Source organism: Syngnathoides biaculeatus, chromosome 3 (assembly GCF_019802595.1).
Source record: "Syngnathoides biaculeatus isolate LvHL_M chromosome 3, ASM1980259v1, whole genome shotgun sequence".
In the NCBI taxonomy this organism is placed as follows: Eukaryota; Metazoa; Chordata; class Actinopteri; order Syngnathiformes; family Syngnathidae; genus Syngnathoides; species Syngnathoides biaculeatus.
Genome location: NC_084642.1, coordinates 3,303,982 through 3,322,669, shown reverse-complemented (window position 1 = coordinate 3,322,669; position 18,688 = coordinate 3,303,982). Strand labels below are relative to the sequence as shown.

General features: G+C 45.0%; 1 protein-coding gene across 3 annotated transcripts in view; it reads right to left on the bottom strand.

Annotated features, from left to right (window-relative positions):
- Positions 1 to 18,688, bottom strand: part of dennd2b (DENN domain containing 2B) — a 65,852-nt gene that overhangs the window by 44,876 nt on the left and 2,288 nt on the right. The window contains exon 1 of one of the 3 annotated variants that reach the window (XM_061813750.1): positions 14,934 to 15,088. The exons of 1 other annotated variant lie outside the window; for it this stretch is intronic. The gene's annotated coding sequence lies outside the window, so the exon portion shown is untranslated. Of the gene's footprint in view, positions 1 to 3,384; positions 3,404 to 14,933; positions 15,089 to 18,688 lie in introns of those variants that run through there. One more of the 3 variants, XM_061813752.1, reaches the window with a different exon arrangement.

Sequence of the window (18,688 nt, the reverse complement as noted above, 5' to 3'; positions counted from 1 at the left end):
CCTGGTGTAGAGCATCCACTTGCCCCATAGTCTTGTTACGTTTTTGTTCACATGTCAAGTGTTGCCTCGTAGTCATCGGACCTTGCTTTATCTTTTTGGATCTTGCCTATAGCTTAGCGTTTTTGTGCTTCTGCTTGTTTTGGACTGCTTATTGTACACGACCTCAGTTTGGAACAAAACCAGGCTTAATATCATGTCCTCGTCTCGGAGTCCTGCATTTGGGTCCAGCCCCCGTGCCTCGTTCTCACGACACCGTTCCTAACCTCACCTACAAGTACGGTCAAGAGGAGCGAATTGAGGCGACGCCGAGTGGACGAAGCGGCCGAGGAGAGCGAGTTCCGGGATTCCCAACTAAAGCTGGTGCCCCCACGACCCAGAAAAAGCCGAACACAACGGAAGGATGGATGTTGTGTGCTGTGCGTTAACACACTTCAGAGTCAGGGCAGAACAAGCCGTCCAAGCTCGAAGCAAACGTTGCGCAGCACAATGAGGTCCAAAGGAGATCCTTAGAGATGGAGGATGGGGGGGATGGGGGGGTGGGGGGGTATGTCATGTTTACAGGAAGTTGTTGTATGAAGAAGGCAGCCAACCACAAGTGCGGCCGAGTCCTATAGAGACATACGAGGAGAGAGAGAGAGAGAGAGAGAGAGAGAGAGAGAGGAGAGAGGGAGCATTCCTGCTGTCAGCTATTTCCTGTGACGGCGGACGGACCCTGCTCGTGATTAGTTTTCGTGAGACGGTTGGAACTCCGATTTTAATGCGTGACGCCATGAAGGCGATCAAAATAAACTTGACACGGGCAAAACGTTACATTCAATCGTGGAATTTAGATGTACAAATTTGGAAGAAAAAAAAAATTCTATACCGACCCAAGTTATAATTCCTTCGGTTGAACAAATAAATTATGAGAAAGACTTCCGATAAGTGTGCAATAGAAATTAAGAATTACGGTAGAACTTGGACCTTTGTTATTTAAAGTCCTGGACTATGTTTGAATGACTTTGCTATTTTCCCCCTGAAAAAAAAAAAAATCAGTGAGTCACAGGGGGCCCAGGATGGACCTTTCAGTATAAACAACAAGGCGTTAGCCAACTGACTTCCTGAGCTCTGATACTATCTCCCCTCACAAAATTCCAGCGAGTAAACAACCTCTGAAATACTACCGACGACCTTGCCATGTTATTACAATCGCAGGGACAAAAATGATAAGTTTCATGACTAAGTGACTCATTAAGTTGCCTATAAGTCGTTCTACAGAGGACATATGGTTATACTGTCTCTCCACATGTGTTGTTGCACCATTTCTTTTCAAGTATCCCTAATGCCGTTGCATAAATATTACTCTAAAACACACAGCGTGATGTTTTTTTTTGTTTTCGTTTTATGTTTACTTTGACAGTAAGCTTCAACTTTGAGTGGTCATAAATGGCGTGAAGCCTCTTTTTTTTTTTTTTTTTTTTTTTAAATGAATATTTCACGACAGGCGGCACGGTGGCCTCACAGTTCTGAGGTTCCGGATTCAATCCCGGACCCGCCTGTGTGAGTTTGCATGTTCTCCCCGTACCTGGGTTGCTTTTCTCCGGACGGGCACTCCAGTTTCCTCCCACATCCCAAAAACATGCAACATTAATTGGACACTCTACATTGCCCCAAGGTGTGATTGTTTGTCTCTATGTGCCCTCCAACTGGCTGGCAACCAGTTCAGGGTGTACCCCGCCTCGTGCCCGTTGACAGCTGGGATAGGTTCCGGCACTCCCCGTGAGGATAAGCGGCAAAGAAAATGGATGGATGCACAGATATTTCACTCCATGCCAAACAGCTGCTTGGTGTGAGCTGAGTTGATTTCTATTTGTGGCCATTGTCACCTCATATCTTACTTTTTTTGCTTGCAAGTAAAAAAAAAAAAAAAAAAAAAATCAGATGAGCAATAACTTCTTCTTTTTCTTTCGGCTTGTCCCATTAGGGGTCGCCACAGAGTGTCATCTTTTTCCATCTACGCCTATCTCTCCTACGAGCGATGACTCATCTCGCATTAAAAACAACATGAATCGTGTGGCTCATCAAGTCAGGCACCAAGGTATTAATACAACATAATGAACTTTTAAGATCATTCTGGAACATAAAAATTGTGTTTTGAAAATGTAAAAATTACAATCCAACCATCAGCAATAGCATTTTCAGTGTCATCATTAACTGGTCAGCAAATAGGGAGATTGAAGTGTTGATGTCATTTTAAAGTCTTTGCCGGAATGGTCTATGATTTGATAAAAACCTAATTGATTAAGGCATAGGTGTCAAACTCTGGCCTACGGGCCAAATTTGGCCCACGGTGTAATTGCATTTGTCCCGCGAGGCAATTTCAAATTAATATTAGAGCTGGCCCGCCCGGCATTACAAATATTACACACTTGTTTGGTTCCATATTAAAAGGTTCATTTGTTCCACCTTGTCCCGCGGCTTTGTTCAGTTTGAAATTTTGGTCCACTGCGAATTTGAGTTTGACATCCCTGGATTAAGGGAAAACTTTGTTTACTTATGCGGAGCAGAGACACTTGAACGAGGCTCACTTGGCAACCGCTTCAAAAGAACTCGGTCTAGCACATCTTCCGATCCAACTGTTTCATATTCTCCGTACGTGAGCCTCTCGATGTCATCGAAACGCCTCAACTCAAGAACTATCACCGCTACCGGTAAAACAGGTCAGCAGAAAATTGCGCGACTGAGGAAAAGCAAAGAGAAATGTTCCGCTTTTGAAAAGACATCTCGGAAAAATCCCTCAGCCACCATCGCAACGACCTAGCAGAGCCATTTTAGTTTTGTTTTGGTTTTTTTCCTCCCCCAGCTCTTAGCCTCGCTCATGTCTACAAGAGGGACTCATGAGTTTCCCTCATCGTGGAGCTTATTCGAGAAAGCGGAGAACAATGGCGTCTTTATGAAACCGAACAGATACTGTATAGAAGAGGCCTTTGTCTTCAAAGGCAGTGTAGGGAAAAAACGTCTTATCAGCTTTGCTTGGGCGCGCATAGAACTGCGTATAAGGCACAGGACTTAATTAAGTTGAACGTCTTTCAAAAGAGGGCCAAAGCGTCCTTGACCCTGTCACGTTTGACAGATCATCTGATATGCAGCTCAGCGCCCAACATCCAAGAATGTACTAATATTTGCCCAATCCATCAGGCTGCCGCCGCTCCGCTGGAATATTTCAAAGGGCGTTTTCACAGACCGGGAGAAACAAAAGCGAGGCATGAAAACACCTCATCAACTCCGCAAACAAACTCCACGAAAGGGCAGCACGACTTCGCATCAATTTAATGATGATATGATACGTCGACATTTTATTTTCATCTTGAAAAAAGCAAACAGAAGGAAACGGCTTTGAAATACCTCCCCTCGTTCGGGTCCGGCTACTCGAGCCTTCGGACTAATCTGATCTTGGGTTTCTGCTGATCAGCAGCCTGTCCTCAGTCTTTTTTTAAAAAAAAAAAAACAACAACAACACGTCGCTGTGTGAAAGAGACGAAAAAAAGGGCCAGTGGGAAAAGGAAGAGGGGAAAACGTTCAGCTATTTCCAAACCACGCATGAGCCAGCAAGTACATCAGCCCTCAAGCTGGTCCACAACGTTGTTAAAATACCTCGGAGGGAAACAAAATCGCCCAACGACGCTGACACCTTGTGAGAATGCTTTCCCTGTCAGACGCAACCCACGGACAGTCCTCATGAACGGATTTGTACATTTTCTGAACATGAGGAATTTGCTTGACCATATGGCTACTCTCAACATCTTAAAGCCATTGAGTCTTAAATGGATAGTCCGAAAACCTTGTGAAAGCTTTACTGACTCAAAAGTCTTTGGCTTGTTTCCACTGCACAATACCCACATACATGGTCCTGGTCCCGTAGGTTCCACTTGCCTCTAGGACCGCAACCGTTCATCGAATATCTCGTATGATTGGTTTCCAAGAAAAGCTGAAGCAAAATCTGCCTCAAACCTTCACAGGGATCTTTTTTTTTCCACGGAGTGACGCTACTGCAGTCGCACCCACCAGTCTGTCCACGCAATAGTTGGCACAATAAAAACATGCTAGGAAGGAAAAGTCCAGAAAAGACAAATAACATCAAAATCATGGGATGATTTTTTTGCACTTTACAAGTAACACAAAATGGAAAGTGTCCCACAACGGAAGGCCTGAGGTCTGCGAGGTAATATATCAATTTTACCTACATTAATATAGGCTAACATCACTAGTTAGAATGCATTTTAATAGAAATGATGAAAAATGGACACAGCCCCCTGTGCACTTTCAATAACTTGAATGAACAAATGCAGTCAGCCAGCTCTGGACTACCCTTCTCTCACACCCACGTCACTCACCAGGCCACGCCCAGCCTTTTAAAGCCAGACACACCGAAGTCACAGATACTCCACTGTGCACATTTTGTGTTGAGTAAGTTTCTTTCGGCTTGTCCTGTTCGGGGTCGCCACAACGTGACATCTCAGATGAACGCTCATATTTTTTTGGCACAGTTCTTAAACGCTGGATGCCCTTCCTGACGCAAACCCTCCTGGGGAGCAGAGCCCCCAGTGAGATACAAACTCACGACCCCCGGTTTACCAAAACAATGCTCTAACCGCTGAGCTATGGGGCCTCAGACTAAAGTCTTCATCTTCCCCGTTAGTTAGAATGCATTTTAATAGAAATGATGAAAAATGGACTGCCAACTCTGGACTACCGTTCTCCAACACCCACGTCGCTCGCCAGACCAAGCCCAAAGCCAGACACACTCACGTCACAGATACTACACTATGTACACTTTGTGTTTCATTGTCTGATAACTCAATTACTCGATGATATTAATGGCAGGACACGCCATTCTAAAAATATTTGACAGCAGCAAGTAGTAGTTTCTTCTTCTTCTTCTTTTCCTTTCGGCTTGTCCCGATTGGGGGTCACCACAGCGTGTCATCATTTCCCATCTAAGCCTATCTCGTGTATCTTCCTCTCTAACACCGACAGTCCTCATGTCTTCCCTCACAACATCCATCAACGTTTTCTTTGGTCTTCCTCTTGTTCTCTCTTCCTTGGTAGCTCCATCCTCAGCACCCTTCCACCAACAGACTCAATCTCTCGCCTCTGGACATGTCCAAACCATCCAAGTCTGCTCTCTCTCACCTCGTCTCCAAAACATCCAACTTTGGCTGTCCCTCTAATGAGCTCATTTCTTATCCTATCCAAGCGAGAACCTCAACATCTTCATTTCTGCCACCTCCAGGTCTGCTTCCTGATGCTTCTTCAGTGCCACCGTCCCTAATCCGTAAAGCATTGCTGGTCTCAACAACTGTTTTATAGACTTTGCCCTTCATCCTAGCGGAGACTCTTCTGTCACATAAGCAAGTAGTAGTTTCCCACTTTAAAAAAAAAAAAAAAATATATATATATATATATATACATACAGTATACTGATTTAGGGGTCACATCAGCTACCACACAAGAAGGAGGAGGACCTCATTTAATAAACTTTCAGCTTGTGGTTGTTGTTCACAGTAAGCAGACTACTGCATCATACTCATTCCCAAATGTGTATCCTCAATTCTTACAATGATATCACGATTATGACCCTGCAGAGGAAATACTAATAGTATTTGACGTGTAAATGCTGGGTTGATACCATGCAGTCGTCCAACGCCCCTCCGACGTTCACGTCGAAGCATTTACAGCGCACATCAAGTTGGGATGGTGGACTCATGACAGACGGGTTGTTCTGTCTGTAGCGTGCGTCTCCTGAGGGGGCTTTAAACCTCTGACAGCTTCGAAAATCTCGACACGTCAAAGAGAAAACAGCCCACGGTTGACCTCGCTGACGCCTGCGTATAATCTTACCTACATAATTACCGGCGTGGAACATACGTGTTGGCTTTTATCTCCATTTTCGCTTTAACAGTGTAGTCGTGGTGTTTTTGCAATTGTGGCAGGAGGGGGGGTGGGGGGGGGACCCTCTGAGTAACCCAGATATGAGCATGCACAGCTGCAGAGGCAGGCATGTGGAAAACAGGCTTTTATCCATCTGTGTTGCAAGGGGGGGGGGGGTCAAAGACTCTGTGTCATCTGACCTCGGAAACACAGTCTTTGACTTTTCCAAGGACATTAAGTGGATAAGATGGATTTTTGTTGCCGTCTGGACGTCTGACTTCAGCTGCTCGAGTAAAAGGAATGACAGAAATTGTGCGGCTGACATTTCCCCATTCGTTACCGTCCGACCAGAAACGGACAGAAAACGTTCCTGCCACTGCATGTTTTTGCACCAGTGAGATTTCTGGTGATGGCCTGTTGTGTTTACCATTGTGATGGGTTAAACAATGACAAGAGAGCTGTTACTGAACTGCAACACCAAATCGTTACCTTAGCAGCAGAGTCACCGAAGTGATTGCTGTCACAACAGAAATTCAAAATACCAACGTACTTGCTTAAAGGGGAATTCCAGTGCTTTGCATGAACAGTGTATCCACTAGGTCATGTAATATCTACGCTATTTAGACAATGTGGTGTTAAATCCGCTCTCATTTAATCGTGTTTTGAGAAGATTTTTTATCAACAATTACGAATGTTCAAGGGCGCTGCCATTTTCGCGAGTCACATGATCTGCGTGGGCGTATGTGACGTGTACCGTGCCGTTCCAAACGCTGGATTACATGGGGCACCATTTATAGCCAGCGCTGATTTCTCGGATTGAGCCTCATCTGATGAAGAAGTAGCAATAACGGTTGATCAAGAAGACGGAGGAATACTTCCATAACAGATTTGCACCTGTGGCTGTAAATGTTGAATATTCGCGGAGTGTGACTACTCGGAGGCCGCGCCGGCAGCCGCGGGTGGTTCTTCGGATGGGAATGAGTCTGACGAGCGAGCTCGGGCCGTCGGCCGCGAGGCGAGCTTCCAGGCGGCGGAGGGCTTTAGCCTAGCTTCGGCGTCTGGGGCTAACGGCCGCCACTGAAGACGGGGCCACAAGCTCCAGCGGCGGGCCACGAGCCGAGCTTCCAGGCGGCAGAGGCCGTTAGCCTCGCTTCGGCGTCCGGGGCTAACCACCGAAGGTCGGCTAAAGGCCTCCGCTGCCTGGAAGCTCGGCATGGAAGTATTCCTCCGTCTTCCCGATCAACCGATACTGCTGTTTCTTCATCAGATGAGGATAAATGTGAGAAATCAGCGCTGGGGATAAAAGGTGTCCCATGTAATCCAGCGTTTGGAACGGCACGGTACACGTCACATATGCCCACGTAGATCACGTGACTCACAAAAATGGCGGCGCCCCTGAAAATTCGTAATTGTCAATAAAAATCTTCTCAAAACACGATTAAATGAGAGAGGATTTAACATCACATTGTCAAAATAGGGTACATATGACATGACCTATTGGATACACGGTTCATGCAAAGCACTTGATTTCCCCTTTATCATTGATTTTTTTTTTCCCCCATTTCTGGCCAGGCCACTGCCCTTGGGCAGTGCCACCTCTGACTGCTGCTGTCACAGCTGTGTTGCATTCTGGACACTAATGGGCCAAGTACTAAAGTGGTAAATGTGGCATCAGCATTTGCCAGTTCGTTGCGCACGCTTCACTGCATCCTGGGATACTCGGTTGCTGTGCCAAGTTTAGAGTAGAGCGAGCCCCTGTCGCAGCGAGCCTGTGGCTCTTTAGTTGGACCACGTCTTGTCATGTTTCTGAGTTGGCCTCATAGTCATCGGACCTCGTTTATGTTTCTGGATCTTGCTACTAGCATAGCGTTTTTGTGCTTCCACTTGTTTTGGACTGCTTTTTGGTACTGACCTGTTTTTGGAACATTATACCTTTGCTTGGGAGTCCTTCATTTGGGTCCGCCCCCGTGCCGCTGGTTCATAACAGATTGGATAATTGCTTGCTGGGACTGCCTTTATTTTGTTTGTTTAAAAATATTCAAAAATGGCAACGGCGATTATCCTATCAGGCTAACGAAAATTAAGACATCAACAAGGGACTACGACACATCACAGCGTAGCATAATGATCAACAAATGCCACGCAAATAAATACGCAATCTCAAGCCTGTGAGAAATGCCTTCAAAGCAATCTGATTGGAAGATGGGTGAGCACTTTAATGCGACGCCGTGACTTATCTGCCACTTCAAGGCTTTTTCTGTCCATTATGAGCTTTGGATGTGGGACTTGAAAAGGTCCAATAATTCAGAAGCATTTAGTAATAGCGCACTCTAAACAAATAACACCTCACAGTTCAAAAGTGTCGAGCGATGGCGCCTCGTTCAAGCCCAAGAAAAACAAGACAACAGCAATATTGTGACTGCTTGATTCTGAGAATTCAAATAAACTGCCTGTCATCACAAATGTGGGTGAAAAATGCCTCATTTCAGGCGACACCCAAAAAAATTCACTTGCGTGTGTTGCCTTTTTTGGCCGTTTTATGAAATAATCCAACAAAGAGGCTGGAAAGGTAAAAAGGGGAAGTTTGCAGTTACTGTTTTTAACAAACCGTTGCAAGGCGTGACTGACGGGGTGTCAATCACTCGCTGCGCTCACTCAGAGCTATTCACGGCAAGCCACGGCAGCCCCACGCTGGCAATCACAGCCTACTTCAATCTCATCCAATCAAAACTACTCCTCTCAATCCCTTTAAACGTATCACACTAGGAGCACAGACTCCCGATTGTTCGTGTGCCCCTCTATGCCAGCCAGTGCCATGATGTAAAAAAAAAAAAAAATGAAGATAACAATGTATTCAACAAATTGATAACTACAATGATTCAGAGGGTTTAATGCCCACTTTTTACATATTTAAAAATGGAATACATCTGACATCTACCACACGTGTTGTGGAGTTCAGAATTTGTGTTCCTTTCCCTCAACTGAATTCACCAAAAATCATGTTGGCCTAGTTGACTTTGTTGCGCTGCTACGCCAAGCGCGTCGCAGGCTGTTTTGCCAAACTGGCAACACGCGCAGCGACCCTTGCACTTGCATGAAAAGCAACAGTAGCGACGCGAGTTTTTGCGCTACATCACGGATCTGTCTTCTACGTAAAGACCCCTAATTTTTCCAATAACACTATATAACGAATAAGTCATGTTACCGGTGTAGCCGTCGTAGCTAACATCGTCATGTTTACAGTGCTAAAGCTAACCTAGTATTACCGGCACGAGCGCTGCCATTTTGTTGCAGCGGGAAAACATTCTCTGTGACTATTCATCACAACTATGCACTTCTATGATCGTATGTCATCAGGAACTACCGAATCACACTCGTGCACGTCAACTGTGGCTACCTTTGGTCAGAAACTCAAGAAGGGGGAGGGATTGGTCTAGTGAGACTACGTCCAAATCGTGGTGTGGTGTTAAAACTGCAAACCGTTCCTTTCGGTCAGTGGTTCCCAGAGTTAACCTGGAGCCGGACCCCCAGTTCAAAGAGCTCCCGGACCCCCAACCTCAACTTTCGCCACTATTGTACTGCTGGACACAGCTATGCCATTCTGGTACAAAGAAATACTCAATACTTAGGTGCTCTTGCTTTTATTTTTGCACAATAAACCAAAACGCGGTTCAACACTGGAAACGGCAATTCTCACATCATTATCAGCTTCCAGACGATTTTGTTTTTTTTCGTCTTCACATCACGGACCCCCTGGAAAGACATTTTTCACCCCCGTGGGGGTCCGCGGACACCACCTTGGGAACCACTGCTTTAGGTGAAAAATGAGTGGAATGAGACGCAAACATTTACCCTTGCAAAATGTTGCTGAAAACATTGCCTTAGTGTTAGTTACAGTTTCAAACGGGGAAGGCTTTTTTGTGTTTCCATGGTTACACTCGTGCCTGTGCGAATCATGATATTGAAATCCGAACAAATAAAAGCCACGTAAAAATATTGCTCCACCTGGGTTCCGCTCTATTTCCAAATGTGTTGAACCCGCTTTTGTATTTGTACTATTTACTAACCCGTGACTCAGTGACACATGGGAGAACGTGCCGGTTCTCGGACGGTAACCTAGATGTATTTCGTCTGCATTTGTGCAGGCGTTGCAAAAAGAAGTAGCGCCGTACTGGCAAGCTCGTGTTTCACCGGCCATTATGGGCTCGAACCTCACCTGTGGTCAAGACCTTTGGGAAGTGACCGAAAGAATGAGAACGTGGCTCCGAGCAGCTGACGGGAGTTTCCTCTGTGAGGTGGGTGGGCTCGCGTTTAGACATCTGGACGCAGCTTGGAATCGAGCTACTTGCGTTTCCATCCAGAGGATTACCGAGGCGGTTTGGGCACCAGATTGGGATGCCTCCTTACACGGCGCTAATGCTACAACATTCACAAAGTCCTTGCTTGGTTACTGGGAAAAAAGGGAACTTAAAGCAGCACCGGTGTGTTTCACTACTTTCTTCCTTAAAGTTCATTATACTCTCGTCTTTACCTTTTCTACTCTAGTGACATCATAGTCCAAACTTGCAGATTACCGGAAACTGAACACGGAATGTGGACCGAGCAATCATCTGCTAGCCCTGCGAACACGTACATACAGTAGGCCAGTGCCAGATACCCGAAGTGTATTTCCAAACATTCCCCTCAAACGCCACCAATGTCATCCAACCATCCATCCATCCATTTTCTTAGCCGCTTATCCTCACCAGGGTCGCAGGGGGCGCTGGAGCCTATCCGAGTTGTCAACGGCCAGGAGGCAGGGTACACCCTGAACTGGTTGCCAGCCAATCGCAGGGCACATCGAGACAAACAGCCGCACTCACGATCACACCTACGGGTCAATTTAGAGTGTCCAATTAATGTTGCATGTTTTTATGAGGAAAGCGGAGTGCCCGGAGAAAACCCACGCAGGCCCGGGGAGAACATGCAAACTCCGCACAGGCGTGTCCGGGATTGAACCGGGGACCTCAGAACTTTGAGGCCGCCCGTCAACCGACCAGTCCCTGTTAAAAATCCACAAGATTCATCCTCTCGGGACCGTCATTTTCAGCACAAAATGTCATATTTAGCTGCCTCAAGTTGTTGACATGTTTATGGTTGACTTACCCAACAAAGAAGGATTCTTAGAGCATGTTTTAAAAGTTATGTTGGGTTTGAAAGACAAAAACAAAACATCCGTGGCTTCTTGGGCTTTGAATGATTTGACAGCCAAAACGATTAAAGGCAAAATTAATTAAAGTGTTCATGCCACTCACATAACCACAGAACTGGATTTTAAGATCGACAACTACACGTAAGTCAAAGACTCAACAACGAACTCTGACCTTCCACACGGAAGCGTCGTCTTCGCTCGACAATTTTCACCAGATGAGCGACTTTTACGAAGCATGAAGAACCAAGAAGTGGCAAACCAAAAGTGGAACAATTAACGACAAGAACAGTACACAGTACCACTCCATAGTCCATCCCGGCAGCTCAAGCAGGCCATGATAAGGACCCCGAAATTTGTCAACCGTAGTTTCAATACAGAATTGATATTTTTACATACGAGACAAGAGTTCTTTGCTCGCAACGAGATTCTGATCAACTAATTAAAACAGTGATTAAAGAATTGCAAAAGCATTCATTTTAAACTTTGCAACGGATTTGTGATACCTTTAACGTGTATTTTTAAAAAAAAAAAAAAAAAAAAAAAAAGGTTTAGGGCCTAGTACAGACTCTTGCGTGACACCACACTCTATTGGGAAGTCCCTTGATTTAGTGTTACTCGTTTGTACGTACCTGGTTAAATGACTTCATAATCCAGTCATTCGCAATTCCTCAAAATAACATTTACCAATGTTAAAATGTCTCTTTTAAACGCCGCACAGTTAATAATAGTTTAGAGTGCTGACATCTTAACCGCGGAGCATCTTATTTTGGTTACGTATTGTTTATAAACGACAGCAAAACTGAGGTCAACAGGCGCTGTGATTTGACAGGCGCGTATGCACAGTCGAGCATGAAAAATTACGCGCGTAAAAATTTGTTACGAGTAGAAATGGATCGATATTGAAAGACGTCGCTTATTTTGTGTAGTCTTTTTTTGTGTTCCCTCTAAGCTGCGTCACTGCGCAATTGCGCACTTGTCGCACACACTCGGTGCACATGAAAAGCGATCCAGCGCAGGGAATCACACCCTGACGTCTTTTTTTTTTTTTTTTTTTTTAAACATACACACGGAAGCACACGGTCTCTGCTGCTCAGCCTACTTCTACTTCCTAGTTTACCTGACACCGCCCCCCTCCGCTCTTAAAGGGCTACACTCATAATTACAAACAGAACAGGCACCCGTAAGTTTATATCTGCGGGCATGACTGACCACACCTGTACATATTTCAAATGCGAGTGGTTGGATCAACTAGCATCCGAGAATGAATCGTATGAAATTTGAGGTTCCGCCGTTGTTTGCGGTTCTGCAACCAACAGAACAGCAGCAAAGACCGCATAGCTTCTACTGATCAGAAACTATTTCAAAATATGTGTTTGTCACCTAGCATAATTTCTAAAGTAGATCTGTACATCTGGACAAAAAAAAACGTCTATTTTTCCATGCATTCGACATTGGAATTAAAACGTTGTATTACATAATTAAAGTCACTGATGGTGTAGTGGTACACACGTCTGCCTCTGGTTCGGGCAGCGTGGGATCGATTCCCGTTCAATGACGGTGTCGATATCTGCCCTTGGACTAACTGGCGACCAGTTCAGGGTTTCGTCTGCCTTTCGCCTGAAGCTAGCTGGGATAAGCCCCAGCTTTCCCGCAACCCTTGTGAGGATAAACGGCTTGGACAATGACATGCCATTTTACATGATTCCGGGTCAACTTAGCCGGACAAGAACAAGAGTTCCTTTCAGCGCGAAATGGGAAAAGGTCAAATTCTCTCCCGAATAACTGAAAAGAGAGCAGCAAAGAATCTCCTCAATGGATTTTGCCCGAAGTCTTGGTCAGGAGCTCGGGACAGTCTGTCATCGCACGATCCAGAAAATGAATCATTTTCCCACAATCCATCACTGCGCAGAACGGACAAAAACACCAACTGTATTCCATGTTGCTGCTTTTTGTTTTGTTTTGTTTTGGAGTTTCAACTCAATCCTGCTCAATCTGTACGAAATTTACTTTTTACCTTCTATTGACAAAATACATTTTTGGGACACACCGTTCAGCCTATAATGACGTCCAAGACACATAACACAACGAAATCCTTGGCAATTAAAAGATCAAATTTGAATGTAAAAAGAGTCACAAATCCCAAAAGGGTGCAATGTTATGTTGGCATCATCACAGCCGCACCGTAAAATTGTAAAAAAGCGTCGCAACTAACAAATATTTTTAGAACCAATTAATCTGTCGTCATTCAGATTCCAAAAAAAAAAAAAAGGGGGGGGGCATTGTTTCAAATTGACAGTCCATAAAATGCACAAACAAATTGATTTAATTACTGGTTGGGTGCGTAATGTCAGAAAATGGGCAACAATGCTGATCTTTTAGTAAAAGCAGATGTTTGCAGATGAAACAATACGCAATCAGTCCATTTTCATTAACGAGGCTGTAATAGCGAGGATTTGGACAATGATATCAAAATAATCAATTAATGTGATAATTGTCCTTGAATTGATGCACAAATCGTGTTTCAAAAAAAATCATTTATCAGTGATTCTTTTTGTCAGATTATTCTGTCAGAGTGGTGAAAGAATTATTTAATTTTAAAGTTCTACTGCGAATAAATATTCAACAAAAAAGATGTATTTCTGTCTTTAAACAATTCAGATCGATGTTACACACTCTCAATTTATGATTTGTGGAAACAATAAACACGTGGTTAATTTTGAAATAACGACGTTTGGTTTCATCCGTCCGTCCATTTTCTGAGCTGCTTATCCTCACAAGGGGTTGTGGGAGTGCTGGACCCAATCCCAGCTATCTTTGGGCAGGAGGCAAAGAATTGTTTAAAAAGAATATTTAATTCAAAAGTACTACTGCGAATAAAAAAAAAATGTATTTGTGTCTTTAAACAATTCAGATAGATAAATAAAAGTTTTTGGACCACTGTGACACCAGATTTTCTTTTTAATCAGGCTGTACGCAGAGATACAAGCTTCATACCACATTTTTAATAAAGTGATTCTTTCATGTAGCAAACTTCGTGGGGGGGGGGGGGGGTTAATACGATCACACTGACCGGGCTGCTATTATGTGTAACATTTTAACTGCATGGAAATACGATGCAATTACAAGCCGTTAAAACGTAAAAATGAAAACTATATACACAGGATATAATAATTGTCTATTTGTTTGTACCATTATATCAAATGGCATGCGCAATTTATACAATCTCGAGTAATTATGACCACTGGAGACAACAAAATAATAATAATAATAATAATGGGTGCTTCAATCCGCTTCATCTTGCAAGAAGCTTTAAGGAAACATAAACATTCCCAGGATCGTAATCCCCCCCCCCCCAAAAAAAAAAAAAAAAAAAAAAACAAAAGTGACACGCTGTGGCAGAGGACAGTTTTTCTTGAGACTAATTTTGACGATTTATGATGTTTTGTTTAGGATTTCATATAATATTTTGAACGATATAATCCATTCCACTTAGAATGCACACTGACAACGCACAGGGAAAAAAAAAAAAAAAGAAGAGACAAACAGATGCAAAGTTTCTCCATTTAGGGCCACTTCATCGTTAAACATGACTGTGAGCAAATATGACCAAATATGGTCAGGTGGAGGCAACTTTTTCAAAAGGCATCTTCCAACTTTTCGCAACGCCTCAACTCCACTTTTCTGCTTGCAGTGAAATCTTGTTTTCCTTTTTTTTTTTATCGTGTTTGTTATCGCGTTAGCTCTGCGTGTAGCCTCGCGCGTCCATTTGAAATTCGGCTTCCGTGCGTGTGCGTGCGTGTGTGGTTTCTTTTCATTTTTCTTTTTTTGTTACCTCCGAGTGGTTCCTCGAGCGCTCGGCGGCTGGCATTTTGAGAAGTTTAGTCCATTCAAGTTGGTCGGATCTACCTGTCCTGCGCAAAAGTGTCCCGCTCATGTCCTTCCAAGTAAAAACCCAGAGAGAGGGAGAGAGAGAAAGAAAGAAAGAAAGAAAGAAAGAAAGAAGCCCAGCTCTCCTCCAGCCTCCTCATTGGAAGGCAGGACTTGTTGCCATGGGAACGGGTTGTTTGCCCCCACTTTTGTCGCGATTTGGCCCCTGCGTCTTCCTCCTCCTCCCGCAGGCATTCAACTCGCCTTGTTTATTGTCACGGCGGCTGAATGGCACATTTCGGATGGGATGAATATTCACGAGTGGACAAAAAATGTCACCCAGGCAACCGCTCATAAAGAAATCCTTCATGGACACTCACTGAAAATCTCCAAATTCATTTTTCGATACAAGATCTTTAGCCTAAATTCCATGCACTAGCACGTTCTTCCTCCTCACTAGTAGACAGAGCGCACTAGTGAGCACTCCCTGCTAAAAAAAAAAAAAATTCTATAGAACATCCATCCGTCCATCCATTTTCTTCACCGCTTATCCTCACGAGGGTTACAGGGGAGCGCTGGAGCCCATCCCAGCTGTCAACGGGCAGGAGGCGGGGCACACCCTGAACCGGTCGCCAGCCAATCGCAGGGCACGTCGAGACAAACAGCCGCACTCACAATCACACACCTTGGGGCAATTTAAAGTCTCCAATTAATGTCACATGTTTTTGGAATGTGGGAGGAAACCGGAGTGCCCGGAGGAAACCCACGCGGGCACGTGGAGAACATCCAAACTCCACACAGGCGGGTCCGGGATCGAACCCGGGACCTCAGAACCGTGAGGCCAACGCTTTTACCAGCTGAGTCACCGTGCCGTCTTCTATAGAACATTTCGAAAGGATTTCACAAGAACTATAGAACTTTAGGACCCAAGTCTATAGAAATTCTATAGAAAATCACTGCCAAAGTTCTGTCGACCAAGTTGTTCTGTACGAATTCTATAGATTTCTATAGAATTTTTTTTTTTTAGCAGGGCTAGCTAACAGAACGAGTGTGTCTTACGGGCAAAGTCCCCCCACCCACCAAATACTCGTAGAACTTTTGACACAAATAATCCTCACGCTAACTACTCGGCTGGAGTAGTAACACTGCTAACTAACGTAAACCAAACTACGGGAATGCGTCGCGCACTAGTAACGTTGCTTATGTTTTGCGTAGTTTGCTGAGCGTGTGTCGTCTTGAACTCATCCACTTATGTCGCGCTTTGATTTCCTGAAACCTCGGCCGTGGGGGCGTATGCGACGGCGTGACACCCCCTGCCAGTTTAGCCGGGATCGAGGTGAAGCCAAACCGACGGTGTGCCAAGTTCTGGGCGATTACGCCACTTGGCCCACTTCTTCGTGCGTGCCAAAACAGCTCCCGTTTTCCTTGTGTGACTCATCAGCACCGCAATGAATACAACACAATTGTCTCATTACAATGTGTGATGTCGACCGATTTCCCATGATGCAATGGAAACTACAGATAATTAAAGCACAATGACTCTGCAGTTTTGGTTTTAGTGGTTTTTCGACCTGGTTGTGGACCGGTGGACCAGCGCTACACCCGAGGCTGGGTCCACCAGGGTGCACGGGGAGTTCACTCCTCCAGTCTACACCCGTTTGGTGGACTTGGAGAAGCTGTCTGACCGTGTGCCTTCCGGAGTATGTGGTTCCTGGTCTCCCGGATTTGGTTCTTTTACTAATGGTGTCGGATATTTGTGTGCAGTAGAGTGACACCCCCGGTCCGTTCTGCTGTATGCGAAGGCAATACCCGGTCCACGTCTCCTGCGAAGCCAAAAAAGCTCGCAGAAGTCGCGCTGCAAGTCCCCACAACGCAATACGAAAAGCTCCCATTGACAGTAACGTCAGTTGCGGGGCCGCTCATCCATAAAAGGGATTTCGCTGGGCCGCTCAAGAGGTTATCATCATCTGGCAAAGTCGGCAACGGAGGAAGTCACAAAATGCAGACTGCGGAACAGCAAGTCAGCAGGAAGCCTCGCACCTTCGTCTCGCAACTAGTGTCCTTCCTGAAAACATTGAAAGCGCTGGAATGCCGGGGGGGGGGGAGACGACAAAAGACGAAGACCCCGCCGTGGGAAACTGTTTGAGCGGAAGGTTTGAAATAGTAAAAAAAAAAGAAAGTCGCACGTACTAAATGACATCATCGGTTGCATACGGGTTAACTGAACGTGGTTTATTATTGTACTATTGCACACGATCAAATTACCGTAATTCTCGGCCTACTACAGAGCGCACCTGGTTACAAGCCTAACCAAGTATATTCGTAAAGGAAATACCATTTGGTACATACATACGCCGCAGCTGTGTAAAAGCCGCAAGTGCCCACACTGAAACAAGATATTGACAAAGAAAGACGGTACACAGAGAGTTTAACGCTAGCGCCGCGCTAACAGGGCCAGTTTTTAAAAAAAAAAACATAGCAGTAAAAATCACGGAGACACGGCAGTAACACGCTGGCGCAGCGCTAACAGGGCCAGACCGGTAAAAGTCACTTCCTCGGCACATATATTCCACCGGTCTCACTCTGTCCTTTTTTGCTCGAGCGCCGCACCATGCGGCCATTAGAAAAAATGCAGAAATTAGCAACGCATAAACCGCAGGGTTGAAAGCGTGTGAAAAAAGTTCCGGCTTGTAGGCCGGAAATTACGGTAATTTATTTTTACGTCAGTATAGGACAACGGCTACTCAAAGGACAACTACATGATAGCAGTGATCAAAACACTGTCAACTGCGTGCTAAAAGCAACATTATAAGAGTGCACTAGTTGATATCTACTGCTTCAATAGTAGTACTATGATCACCCAGATACCAACTAGTGCAGAGTTTTGCCTCACTCGTAATGCGGTTGTGCTACTAGTAGGGACAAGTGGCCATGAACTGAGCAGTAATATCATACAGTAATGTAAAAAAGCACAAGTAGGACGACACAGTCCTTCTACGAGAGCAATTTATAATAAATCGGAGTTAACAGCTACTAGTTCACTTAAAACTGCTTGGTGACTCACGTCTGGATTCTCTCGTGAGCATCCCACAGTCAAATCTGAAGCAAAAAACTCACCTTGAAGGATTTTTTTTAGCACACTCGATTTCCAAAGTGAGTCAAGTTTACAAGCGGCGCTAGTACACCTGCCCCAGCCGCCACCGCGTTTATTATGACAAATAAAACCGCGGAGCTCTACGTGTGTTTGTCTAGGATTCAGCGGCAAGCCAAAATCCTCAGACATGGAAAGGGGATTAGAGTATTCCGCACGGCTTTGGGGCTTTTGCCACCTCCTTTACAAAAATTTCTCTCGAAAATGTGGGAACACGGAAAGCTTCGGGGGGGAAAACGATATTCCAAGATATCGTAAATGCGGTATACGTCCAAAGAAACGTGTATTTCATGTTGGGATCACTGATTACAAACCGCACTCACTCTCAACTTTATGTTGGCGAGGCATAATGAGATCTAGAAAAATTCATGTTTGGTCTCAAACGTGTCCCTTCCATCCATCCATTTTCTTAGCCGCTTATCCTCACAAGGCTGGTGGGGAGTGCTGGAGCCCATCGCGGTACACCCTGAACTGGTCGCCAGCCGATCGCAGGGCACATGAAGACAAACAGCCGCACTCGCAATGACACCTAGGGGCAATTTGGAGTGTCCAGTTAATGTTGCATGTGG